This window comes from Sciurus carolinensis, chromosome 7, assembly GCF_902686445.1.
Source record: "Sciurus carolinensis chromosome 7, mSciCar1.2, whole genome shotgun sequence".
In the NCBI taxonomy this organism is placed as follows: domain Eukaryota; kingdom Metazoa; phylum Chordata; class Mammalia; order Rodentia; family Sciuridae; genus Sciurus; species Sciurus carolinensis.
The window spans coordinates 135,946,656-135,960,641 of NC_062219.1; the positions used below are offsets into that span (position 1 = coordinate 135,946,656).

Consider the following 13,986-nt stretch of genomic DNA (forward strand, 5'->3'; position numbering starts at 1 on the left):
GTGGTTTTCAAGTATTTTTCTCCCAGTCTGTAGGCTGCCTGTCCATTTTTTACTGATTGTTTTCTTTGTTGTACAGAAGCTTCTAAATCTGATATCACCCCACTTATTTCTTTTTACTTTCATTCTCTTAACTTCCAGTGTTGCATTCAAAAAATAATGATTCTCCTCCTTGCCAAGGCCAATGTCAAGGAGTTTTCCCCCATGTTTCTTCCAGGAGTTTTATGCTTTCGGACCCCACATGAGTCCTCAGCCCACCTTGGGTTGATCGGGGATGGTATTAAGATAAGGGTTCTTCCTGAATGTGACTGTCCAGTTTTCCCAGCACGATTTTTTTTCTCCAAATTCCTGGTTTAATAGGGACTTGTTTATTTTGAGAATAAAGGTCCCAAACATCAGGTTGCTCACAAAAATAACCCACAGTATCAACTTTAGAAAAGAAAGACTATTACACTAATCATTCTTCTAGAGGATGCATTTAACATGCCAACTCTCATTCACCAAAATACATTGTTCCATTTGGGTTGAACAGTCCCACACATCCCTCTAACTCAAAGCTATCAGGTGCTACAATTAAATGAGATTGCTTTGCAGTTAGGGAAGCAACTACTGAAATCCTGTAGAGATGGAAAGAACCGTACTCCCTGCCTAACAAGAGATGATTTGGGGCACAGTGGGTAAAAACCATACATCCTTTTTATTGTTAAGTCATAAAGAGGCATCAAAATCATAAACAAAAATTATAGGGTAAGACTGAACACAATGACTGGGAGCGTCAAAGGAAGTGAGGATGGGACCAGGCGTGGGGCAATATGAATCGAAGAACGTGGGAAGGACCAAGAGAGGGAGAACAGCCAGCATGTGCTGAAGACACCCGGAGAGGATCTGGGGACGTCTTGACCTTAGACAAGCGCCTGGGTGAAGAAATAATGGGATGAGATTTCTAGACCCCACCACATGCTTAAGAGTCATCCTCGCCCCCTGAGCTTCTCTGTCACCCTCTCCTTCCTCTGCCTCTTCTTCACATCCTTGATCAACTCCAGGGGTCATCTCCCATCTTCCTCCTCATGGTCACCCAGGAGGTCCCCTCCTCGGCAGAGTCATCTCCGCCCCACCCCTCAGACTCTGTCTCCCTCCTGGGAGCTTCTGCTCTGCTCCTCCTCAGACTTCTCCTTCTTGGTCTCTCCTGCTCGTTTGTGCTGCTCCTTTTCAATCTTCTCCAGGTTGTCCAGAAGGGAACCCCCTTTTTGTTTCACTTGGGGCAGCTCCTTCTTCATGGCCTGAAGGTCATCTCCTTTCAACTTTCCAGGCTTGGAAGAAGATCCCCGCTGTCCACTCTTAGAATCGAAGCCACTTTGGCCCCTTCAGGAAGTATTTCCTGATACTTGCTGGCATTTAGAGGGCACTACAACCCAGGAAGGAGGAGGAGAAGGAAGAGAAAGAGGAGGAAGGCATGCTGGGAATCTCTGCATCCTGCCACAATAATCACGTCCAAAGTCATAGTCCAAGTCAAAGAGGAGCCGTACATCTCCCCTGCAGATCCTTTCTCCCTGCTTTTCCTCTTTCACTTTTGGCTCTGCAGCCAGCATGGTATCTAAAACCTGGCCAGCAATCGTCTTGCCATCCTCTCCTGCTACAGCAGCCTGGGCAAAGGCAAAGCCCGGATGGACAGAGCAGCCCACAATTTTGCCACCCTTCTGGAAGGTTGCCTCCACATCAGACTTCCTGACCACCAGCGGGTTGAGATTCCCAGTGAGTGCTCGGAGTTCATGAAACGTGGATCTGTCCTGTTGGTGAGGTTGCTGGCCATCGTGTTTGATGAGGGTCCTCACAAAGGCCAAAGGATGTAGCTGAAGAGCAAAAAGAATCTCACAGGACAGGGAGGGAGAAGAGACCCGATTCTGAATCTCCTACTCCCAGATTCTACGTGAAGAAGCCAACTGCTGCTCGCTGCTAAGCTGCCGCCTCCAGGTCTCCTGTCTTCCCAGCACCATTTATTGAAGAGACTGTCCTTTCCCTATTGTATATTCTGGGCACTTTTTTTTTTTTTTAAGGACACCTGTCCTATCAGATTAGGGCTCCACTTTCCCAACCTCCATTACCCTTAATTTTCTCCCAGACTCTGTCCCCAAACACCATCACACTAAGGGTGACTTACGGTTTCAGCATATGAATTTTGGAAGGCCGTAACCACTGGATCCACAAAGTCATAGTGTATTTCCCCCGTTAGTGGTGGGTAATCTCCCAGGCTGAGCAGCAGGAATGGTCTCTGATGGCCACATTTGTGTTCCTCAAATTTAGACACATCTTCTCAACTTTGGGAGTTTCTTAGACTCTGTTTCCAGCCTCTGCTTTGAAGGGTCTCTTTCCTGTCTCCTTTCCCTGGTTTCCGCCTAGTCAGCTCACCCCTGCAGTCTCTCTCTCTCTGCTTTACCCACCCCCAAGGAGTGTGTTCAGCATGCATTGGATTCAGCCCCTCCCAAGAGGCTGCCTCTGAGTGGGCCCTTTTGGCCTGTCCTCTGCAGCCTGAGGATAACTGCTGTTGCTCCCTGCTGTGTTGCTCCTGTCTTGGTTGGGGACTCTGAAAGTCAGAGAGCTGAAATCTGCAGGGAGTAGGACGCCAGAAGGATTTTGAAGTGATTGACAGGAAGTGAGATAGGAAAGGATGTGAGTTTTATCCTAGGTCTTTAATGTAAAAAAAAAAAAAAATTAAATAAATAAACAAAGGGAGCATAAAGGAAGATATAAAGAAATATGATCGCATAATAAAAAGAGGGGGTGTAAAATAAAGGAGAATTTTGTGGGTTATTCTCCCTAAGTAGAATCAGAGGTACACAGAGACTTGATTCCCTTCCTGTCAGGAAGATAAAACATACTGCCACTTTGTTGATGAGCATATGAGATTGGGCGCATGGGAAACACTTTTCCTCCTAAAGTCAAGCCCCTATTTTATAAGAGCTCAGTAAGGGACAAACTGTAAGAAGAGGTGCCCTCAAACCTGTTCCACTTGCTCGTCCCTGCTTTGGGAATTTGTGGATCCAGAGCACACTAAGAAATGTCTGGAATTTGCTTGGAATCTGTTCAGATATTTCTCAGGCTGAGGCAGCTGATAACCATACAACCCAACCTACTTCCCAGAGAAGCAGCAAAAAGGTTGAAAGTCAGCTAGTCCTGGAGACACACAGTGCACGCCGTGTGCATACGCACACACGCATGTGCGCACGCACCCACCGTGGTACTGTAGTGCATCGAGTCAAGTTCTCTTGTCTCCACATGTTTTTGGGGTTGCATGCTCCCCACTCCTGACCTTTGTCATGGGTAAACTAGTTAATGGACTACAACTTGGCTGTTTATTTCAAGGATTTTCCCTCCAGATGAGAAGAGAAGCATGTCCTCTTCGCTGGGCTGACCAACACTGAGCATGCTGTGTTCTATTCCCCCGACCCCCGTTTCTCACTGTGATTACTATCCACATGCTTGTCCCATTTTCTTAGTATAACAAGCACCCTGCAGCTGATGGGATGTGGGAGGGCCCAGAAATGGTGGGGGGCATAGAGAACGTTTTTCTTACTACATACACTGGAACTTCATTTTGTACCCCTCAAGCCCCAGATGTAGGATCTTCTTGGAGATCAGACCATGGTCTCCAAATTAAGGACTCTGTCATGATTGCCTTCAGAAGATGAAATCTGAGCTCTAAAAATGAAGGAAGAAGAGGAAGAAAAGGAAGGAGAAAAAATAAGTAGTTCCCTTGCTTGAAAAACTCTGATGGAGACAAGTGGTCCTAGAAATCAAAAACTAGAGTCTCCTCCTTTAATCTTTCATTTATTCACTCATTCATTCATTAGAGTGATTGAGGAAGACCAGGCCAGACTTCTGTTTTACTTTATTTTCTCACAGTTCTGGGATTGAATCCAGGCCCTTGTGCACACTAGGCGAGAACTCTACTACCCCTGCGCCACACCCCCAGCCCAGGCCAGGCTGCGTGATGAGCCCTAGCACACACTTGTACTCTTGTGTGTTTACAGAACTTTTATGCCAGGAGCAACAGCATCCACTGACAACCTCTTGCCATTTAAAGAGTGGCCTGAGGACTGGCCAGAGAGGCTGTCACCTCCCGTTCATCTCTGCTAGGAGCAAAGCCTTGCCCTTGGGTGTCAACAGCTACCCAAAGTCCTTTCCCCGGGTTCTGGCAACAGCACAGATCCAGATACACCTGAGGATCCACCTGGAGCCTATACAGCAATGACCACTGTCATCTAAGTGGCCTACCGTCCCTGGAAGGTTGGGGGTGAGCCTGCTCACAAGGGTCCCCCTGCCTCTGAGAAGAGCAAGGACTCTGGATGCTCCATCCACAGGGCAGGTGGGTCAAAGCACCCAGGATGTGAGCAAGTCCCTGCCCCTGGGATTGCTCACCTGTGCCACCCACCATGAGCTTGTCCTCTCCCTTCTGTCCCCCAGGATCTAAGCCCCCAGGAGAAGGGTGATAACCAGGACATGTTTTCATAAAATCAACTTTCGGGGGGGCCAAGATGGCGGACTAGAGGTCGGCTGCATTTCACGCTGCTCCAGGACGCAAGATTCAAAAGAGGAGATAGTGAGAGACTTGGGACCAACTCAAAGCTGCCGGGTGAGTCTCTCCTGTTGGGGAGGCGTCCCGGATGGGGCGGTAGCCCCGGAACGCAGGGAATTTGTGAAGTGGAGTTGCTCGGTGAGACGCCCCTCCCCCCGCTGGAGCGGTAAACACGGACAACTGGGATCATCGTAGAGGAGGCGGCTCAGCATAGCGCTTGGACTCGAGCAGCCGCTGGGGCTCCGGGTGGCTGCCTGGGGAGGAGCTGCGTGGCGAGCTGTTTGGACCCAGAGTGACCGCTTCCACACCGGGGGGTTGCCCGGAGGAGGAGGAGAGGCCCGGCGGGTCACTTGGGTCTAGGAGTGACTGCATCAGAGCCACGGGCGGTTGCCAGAGGAGGAGCTGTGTGGTAAACTGTTTGAACCCAGAGCGAGCGCTCCTGAGTGCCGGGAGGTTGCCCGGAGGAGGAGGAGGAGCGCGGCGTGTTGCTTGACCTGGGAGTGACTGCATCAGAGCAGCGGGCGGTTGCCAAAGGAGGAGCTGCGTGACAAGCTGTTTGAACTCGGAGCAGCTGCTCCAGAACACTGGTGGCCTGCCTGGAGGAGGAGAGCAGTGGGACGCTTAGCCTGGGAGTGACTGCATCAGAACCACAGGCGGTTGCCAGAGGAGGAGGCGAGTGGTGAGCTGATTGGACTAAAAGCAACCACTCCTGAACACCGGTGGCCTGCCTGGAGGAGGAGCGTGGTGAGTCACCTGGTCTCGGAGCCACCGTTCCTGAACACCTGGGGGGCTACCCCAAGGAGGAGGAGGAGGAACAGGGCGGGTCACTTGGACTTGGAGTGACTGCCTAGGGCTACAGGTGATTGGCGGGAGGAGGAGACCCGAAGTGAGTTGTTTGGATTCCTAGTGACTGCGTCGGAAACCGGGCGGCTGTCCGGAGGAGGAGGTGTGTGGCGGGTCTCTGTGTCTCGGAGCTATTGTACGGGGCTCCAGGTGGTGGCTCAGGGGAGGGGCTGCATAGCCAGGCGATTGGTGCAGAGCAGGGTCCCAGGAGCTAGGCGGCTTCTTGCTGGAAGAGCCCCACAGAGACACGCCTAGGGGCGGAGCGAAGTTTCCAGGGCGGCGGGCAGATTCTCTGGGAGAGGCAGCCTAAGGAGACTCGCCTGCGAAGGGTGAGGCTCCCAGGCCCAGGACGTAGGTCCGGGCCCCTGGGATCGTTGCAGAAGAAGACAGCCCAGCCCAGGTGGTAGTTGTAGATTGAGGGGAACCTCTAGGAGGGCAACTGACTAGCGAGACGTCCCCACCGAGTGACTCTTCCCAGCCGGGGGAGGTTTTCCCACAGGGACGGTAAAGCCAGAGACATAGGCACAAACAGGCCTTGCCTCAGCCCACAGTCTACTTCCCCATTGGATGACCATTGGTCAACAAGTGGAGGCACCTCCGCCCACTAGCAGGGAATATACACCACCTGAGGGTTACCACACCTAGAGAGGCAGCTTCTTCGTGGAGCTCTGCATTATCAACCTCCAAGACTTCAGGCTACTGAAGGATAAGAGGGGATATACTAGCAATCTTCAGGGACATTATAAGTTGATGGAGGAAATCTGCAATATCTTAATGACCCACTGATCCCTGAACAATATGAGAAAACAAGGGAAGAAAATGCCCCAAACAAATCTAGATGTTACATCAATAAAATCCAACGACAGCATGGCAGAAGAAATGACAGAAAGGGAGTTCAGAATGTACATAATTAAAATGATTAGGGAAGCAAACGATGAGATGAAAGAGCAAATGCAGGCATTGAACGATCGCACCAATCGACAGTTAACAGAGCAAATTCAGGAAGCAAAAGATCATTTCAATAAAGAGTTAGAGATATTGAAAAAAAACCAAACAGAAATCCTTGAAATGAAGGAAACAATAAACCAAATTAAGAACTCCATAGAAAGCATAACCAATAGGATAGAACAGCTGGAAGACAGAACTTCAGATATTGAAGACAAAATATTTAACCTCGAAAACAAAGTTGAACAAACAGAGAAGATGGTGAGAAATCATGAACAGAATCTCCAAGAACTATGGGATATCATGAAAAGGCCAAATTTGAGAATTATTGGGATTGAGGAAGGCTTAGAGAAACAAACCAAAGGAATGAACAATCTATTTGAAGAAATAATATCAGAAAATTTCCCAAATCTGAAGAATGAAATGGAAAATCAAGTCCAAGAGGCTTATAGGACTCCAAATACACAAAATTACAACAGACCCACACCAAGGCACATTATAATGAAAATACCTAACATACAAAATAAAGACAGAATTTTAAAGGCTGTGAGAGAAAAGAACCAAATTACATTCAGGGGGAAGCCAATACGGATATCAGCAGATTTTTCAATCCAGACCCTAAAAGCTAGAAGGGCCTGGAACAACATTTTTCAAGCTCTGAAAGAAAATGGATGCCAACCAAGAATCTTATACCCAGCAAAACTTACCTTCAAATTTGACGATGAAATAAGATCATTCCACGATAAACAAAAGCTAAAAGAATTTACAAAAAGAAAGCCAGCATTACAGAACATTCTCAGCAAAATATTTCATGAGGAAGAGATAAAAAACAAAGAAGCAAATCAGCAAAGGGAGGAATTATCCTAAAGGAACTGTCAAATAAAGGAGGAACCAAGATGTGTCAAAAATTTTAAATATGAACCAAATGACTGGGAATACAAATCATATCTCAATAATAACCCTGAATGTTAATGGCCTGAATTCATCAATCAAAAGACATAGACTGGCAGATTGGATTAAAAAGAAAGATCCAACAATATGTTGCCTGCAAGAGACTCACCTCATAGAAAGAGATACCCATAGACTAAAGGTGAAAGGATGGGGAAAAACATACCATGCACATGGGCTCAGCAAAAAAGCTGGAGTATCCATCCTCATTTCAGATAATGTGGACTTCAAGCCAATGTTAGTTAGAAGGGATAAAGAAGGACATTTCATACTGCTTAAGGGAAGCATAAATCAGCAAGATATAACAATCATAAACATCTATGCCCCAAACAGTGGCTCATCCATGTATGTTAAACAAATCCTTCTCAATTTTAGAAACCAAATAGACCAAAACACAATAATACTAGGTGATTTTAACACGCCTCTTTCACCACTGGACAGATCTTTCAAACAAAAATTGAACAAAGAAACCATAGATCTCAATAACACAATCAATAATTTAGACTTAACAGACATTTATAGAATATACCATCCAACCAAGAGCGAATACACTTTCTTCTCAGCAGCACATGGATCCTTCTCTAAAATAGACCATATATTATGCCACAAAGCTAATGTCAGCAAATACAAGAAGATAGAGACACTACCTTGTATTCTATCAGATCATAATGGATTGAAGTTACAAATTAATGAAAGAGTAAAAAACAGAAACTACTCCAACACCTGGAGATTAAACAATATGCTACTATATGATGAATGGATAACAGAAGATATTAGGAAGGAAATTAAAAAATTCTTAGAGGTAAACGAGAACAAAGAAACAACATATCAAAATCTCTGGGACACTATGAAAGCGGTACTTAGAGGAAGATTTATTTCATGGAGCGCATTTAATAAAAGAAGTAAAACTCAAAAAATAAACAACCTAACACTACAACTCAAAGCCCTAGAAAAAGAAGAACAGACCAACACCAAAAGTAGTAGAAGACAGGAAATAGTTAAACTCAGAGCTGAAATCAACGAAATTGAAACGAAAGAAACAATACAAAAAATTGACAAAATAAATAGTTGGTTCTTCAAAAAAATAAACAAAATTGATAAACCTTTAGCCACACTAACAAAGAGAAGACGAGAGAAAACCTAAATCACTAAAATTTGGAATGAACAAGGAAATATCACAACAGACACGACCGAAATACAAAACATAATTAGAAGCTATTTTGAAAATCTATACTCCAACAAAATAGAAAATTTCGAAGACATCAACAGGTTTCTAGAGACATATGAATTGCCTAAACTGAACGAGGAGGACATACACAATTTAAATAGACCAATTTCAAGTAATGAAATAGAAGAAGTCATCAAAAGCCTACCAACAAAGAAAAGTCCAGGACCAGATGGGTTCTCAGCCGAGTTCTACAAAACTTTTAAAGAAGAACTCATTCCAATACTTCTCAAAGTATTCCAGAAAATAGAAGAGGAGGGAACTCTCCCAAACTCATTCTATGAAGCCAATATTACCCTGATTCCTAAACCAGACAGAGACACATCGAGGAAAGAAAATTTCAGACCAATATCCTTAATGAACATCGACGCAAAAATTCTAAACAAAATTTTAGCAAATCGCATACAAAAACATATTAAAAAGATAGTGCACCATGATCAAGTGGGTTTCATCCCAGGGATGCAAGGTTGGTTCAACATCAGAAAATCAATAAATGTCATTCACCATATCAATAGACTTAAAGTCAAGAATCACATGATTATTTCGATAGATGCAGAAAAAGCATTTGATAAAATACAGCACCCCTTCATGCTCAAAACACTAGAAAAAATAGGGATAGTGGGAACATTCCTTAACATTGTAAAGGCCATCTACGCTAAACCCATTGCTAATATCATTCTAAATGGTGAAAAACTGAAAGCATTCCCTCTAAAAACTGGAACAAGGCAGGGATGCCCTCTTTCACCACTTCTATTCAATATCGTCCTTGAAACTCTAGCCAGAGCAATTAGACATACCAAAGAAATTAAAGGGATACGAATAGGAAAAGAAGAACTCAAACTATCCCTATTTGCTGATGATATGATGGTATACTTAGAGGAACCAGGAAATTCCACCAGAAAACTTTTAGATCTCATAAGTGAATTCAGTAAAGTAGCGGGATATAAGATCAATGCACATAAATCGAAGGCATTTTTATATATAAGCGATGAATCTTCAGAAAGAGAAATTAGGAAAACTACCCCATTCACAATAGCTTCGAAAAAAATAAAGTATTTGGGAATCAATCTCACAAAAGAGGTGAAAGACCTCTACAATGAGAACTACAGAACACTAAAGAAAGAAATTCAAGAAAACCTTAGAAGATGGAAAGATCTCCCATGTTCTTGGATAGGAAGAATTAATATTGTCAAAATGGCCATACTACCAAAAGTGCTATACAGATTCAATGCAATTCCAATTAAAATCCCAATGATGTACCTTACAGAAATAGAGCAAGCAATTATGAAATTCATCTGGAAGAATAAAAAACCCAGAATAGCTAAAGCAATCCTTGGCAGAAAGAGTGAAGCAGGGGGTATCGCAATACCAGATCTTCAACTCTACTACAAAGCAATAGTAACAAAAACGGCATGGTATTGGTACCAAAATAGAAAGGTGGATCAATGGTACAGAATAGAGGACACGGACACAAACCCAAATAAATACAATTATCTCATACTAGACAAAGGGGCCAAAAATATGCAATGGAGAAAAGATAGCCTCTTCAACAAATGGTGCTGGGAGAATTGGAAATCCATATGCAACAGAATGAAACTAAACCCATATCTCTCACCATGCACGAAACTAAACTCAAAATGGATTAAGGATCTCGGAATCAGACCAGAGACCTTGCATCTTATAGAAGAAAAAGTAGGTCCAGAGCTTCAACATGTCGGCTTAGGACCAGACTTCCTCAACAGGACTCCCATAGCACAAGAAATAAAAGCAAGAATTAATAACTGGGATAGATTCAAACTAAAAAGCTTTCTCTCAGCAAAGGAAACTATCAGCAATGCAAAGAAAGAGCCTACAGAGTGGGAGAAAATCTTTGCCAATCATACTTCAGATAGAGCGCTAATCTCCAGAATCTATAAAGAACTCAAAAAACTCTACACCAAGAATGTAAATAATCCAATCGACAAATGGGCTAATGAAATGAATAGACACTTCACAGAAGAAGATATACAAGCAATCAACAAACATATGGAAAAATGTTCAACATCTCTAGTAATAAGAGAAATGCAAATCAAAACCACCCTAAGATTCCATCTCACCCCAATTAGAATGGCAATTATCAAGAATACAACCAACAACAGGTGTTGGCGAGGATGTGGGGAGAAAGGTACACTCTTACATTGCTGGTGGGGCTGCAAATTAGTGCAGCCACTCTGGAAAGCAGTGTGGAGATTCCTTAGAAAACTTGGAATGGAAACACCATTTGACCCAGCTATCCCACTCCTTGGCCTATACCCAAAGGACTTAAAATCAGCATATTACAGAGATACAGCCACATCAATGTTCATAGCTGCTCAGTTCACAATAGCCAGATTGTGGAACCAACCTAGATGTCCTTCAACTGATGAATGGATAAAGAAAATGTGGTATATATATACAATGGAATATTACTCAGCCATAAAGAACGATAAAATTATGGCATTTGCAGGCAAATGGATGAAACTGGAGAATATCATGCTAAGTGAGATAAGCCAATCTCAAAAAACCAAAGGAAGAATGATATCGCTAATAAGTGGATGATGACACATAATGGACGGTGGGAAGGGTTAGTGTTGGGGTTGGAGTTGGGTTTAGGGAGGGGGGTAGGAATGGAGGAAGGAAGGACTGTATAGATGGAGGGGAAGGGTGGGAGGGGAGGGGGGGAAGGGAAAAAATGGCAGAATGAATCAAACAACATTACCCTATGTAGATTTATGATTACACAAATGGTATGCCTTTACGCCATGTACAGACAGAGAAACAACATGTATCCCATTTGTTTACAATTTTATAATAAAAAAAAAATCAACTTTCAAATTCAATAATTTAGAACAAAATTTTTTAAAAAAAATTCGACTTTGTGTACGACTTGAAACTCCCCCAGTTTATGACATGTCGAAGCACGTCTGTCCCTTGGGCAGAGTACTGCCCCCAATGGCACCCAGGCCTGAGTGGCCAGACTGGCCCAGGCCAGAATAACGGGGTGGAGGAGCACCAGGCTCAGAGGCATCCATGGGGCTGGAGTCCACGGAAGAGGCGGGAGGCTCCTGGGAACCGGCAGATACCTGGGGGTAGCCCAGCGCACGGCTGTGCTGGGGACTGCGAGGCGGCGGGCGTGGGAGTTAGAGGGGCCTACCGTCCACACTGGGAGAGCAGGGCGCGTGCTCCCTGAGACGCCAGGTGGGGAACCCCAGTCACGGCGGCCACAGGCACAGGCTTCTCCTGCTGCATTATTCATCGTGCTGTGGTCTGCGGTGACCAGGGTGAGTTCATTCAGCTCCCGGCTTGATGGAAATGGAGATGACCTAGTTCCTGGAAACAGCTACTGGGGTGTCCCAGGGCTGCGCAGCAAGCTCGCTCCAAAGGGCTACAACTGGAGAGCCAGGAGGCGGGAAGGAGAGAGGGAGGGAGGGAGCCCCTGTTGCTCCCACAGATCACATTCTTGGAAACTGCACATTTGCCTCAAACGTCTTGTCTCTGGCCTGTTCGGGGTAAAAAGAGCAAAAGTTGGGAAAAATCCTACAGGAGTTACTCCTCCTATCCCCACATTTCCCGTCTCTCCCACTGCAACATGTAGACCTCTTTCTCTTCCTTCCTACCCCCGCCTCTCTCCCTGTACATCCCAGAGACAGAGAGATTTATTTTAAGGAATAAAATAAATCACATGAGTGTTGGGGCTGGCAAGTTCAAAATCCACAGGGTAGACTAGCAGACTGGGAAAATCCAGCAGTGCCGATGTGGCCATCTTCTTGCAAACGTTCTTCCTTCTCGAACACCTGGGTCTTTTTCTCTTAAGACCTTCAACTGATTGGATGAGGCCCACTCACAATATGGAGGGTGATCTGCTTTGCTCAGTCTACTGATTCAAAAGTTAATCACATCTAACGATTGGCTGTACAGCAACATCTAGGGTGGTGTTTAAACAAGTATCTGACTACATAGCCTAGTCCAGCAACCCATAAAATTAAGCATCACACATACTTAAAATTAAGCGTCACACATACTTGGTTGGCTACCCAACCCAACTGTTCATGTATTTCTACAGAATTGTTGGTCCTAAAAGTTTCTGTGGGATCCTGACCTTTCTGAAGAAGAAATAAGCAAAGCATTCAAGATAACAGTGGAATAGAAATCTTAAACTAAACTTGAATGATGAACTGGGTATGGTGGCACATGCCTGTCAATCCAGCGACTTGGGAGGCTGAGGCAGGAGGATCTCAAGTTCAAGGCCAGCCTCAGCAACTTAGTGAGGCCTTAAGCAACTTAGTAAGACCCTGTCTCAAAATAAAAGACAAAAGGGGCTGGGGTTGGGGCTCAGTGGTTAAATGCCCCTGGTTCAATCCCTGGTACAAAAAACAATTTTTAATGATGAAACTGATGCTATTTTTAAATTGTAGGTGCTGTGAGCAAAGATGATTTCAGGTCCCATTAGAACCTTACACCACCCCATACACACACACGCGTGCACACACACATATACACATGCACACATGTGCACATACACATATGCGCACACACACGCACACACACACAAAAGCTGAATTTTTTTTTTTCGTTTCATTCTCCTTAGCATCACCAGGCAAAGGAGCAGATACCCTTTATCCACCAGAGGTAACATCTGCCCATTTATTTTCCCTTCTATGAACTTTGGAAAAAGATTAAGAATCCAGAAATGCCTTACTTATCAATATAGCTTCAGTTCCCCTTTCTCAGTTCTATCAACATCTCCAGTGTTAGAGAAATAGCATAATAATATTTGGAACTGCAACTCTTCAGTATGCCAAAAATCCCACAGAAATAACAGAAGGTTTACATGTTCCGTTCAATTGAACAAACACTTCCTGGGCAGCTACCATGTCAGATTTTGTGCTAAGTACTGTGAGGGACACAGGAATAAATCTAAATCTCTGCCGCCCAGGCGTCCTCCTTCTGCTGAACAACTCATAGATCAGAGAGCAGAGCCAGTTTTAGAATGTGTCAGGTCACATCATTCTCCCAGCCACTCCTCAAAGCCTTGAAGGGCTTCCCAGCTCACTCAGGAGAAGTCCGAGTCCTCGCAGTGGCTCCAGTTGGCCGCCCCCAGGACTCTCCCCAACCTCCTGATCTGCCCTCCTGCCTGCCTCTTGGCTGACTCTGCTGCAGTCCTCAGGGCCTCCCGTGTGCATCCGCTGGCCAGGCACAATCTCCTCTCCTTCCCTGGTCTTGGCACTTTCCCAGCTTTGTTAGGATTGCTTTTCCCACAGGCGTGAAGAGCCAGGAAGTGGCTGATTCAGTGCTTTCTCTTATGTTGCCCTTAAAGCATTTCTTCCATATCTTCTTCAAAGGTTGGCTAAGAAGTCAAAATCACTGCCTATCCCTTAAGTGCAAATGATACTTCCGAAGGGATCACGTCGGTTTCCTTCTTTAGTGCTACACGCTC

General features: G+C 44.9%; 1 pseudogene; it reads right to left on the reverse strand.

The window, feature by feature from the left end:
• Positions 1-958: 958 nt before the first annotated feature.
• Positions 959-1,810, reverse strand: LOC124989395 (heterogeneous nuclear ribonucleoproteins C1/C2-like; annotated as a pseudogene).
• Between the last annotated feature and the right edge of the window lie 12,176 nt (positions 1,811-13,986).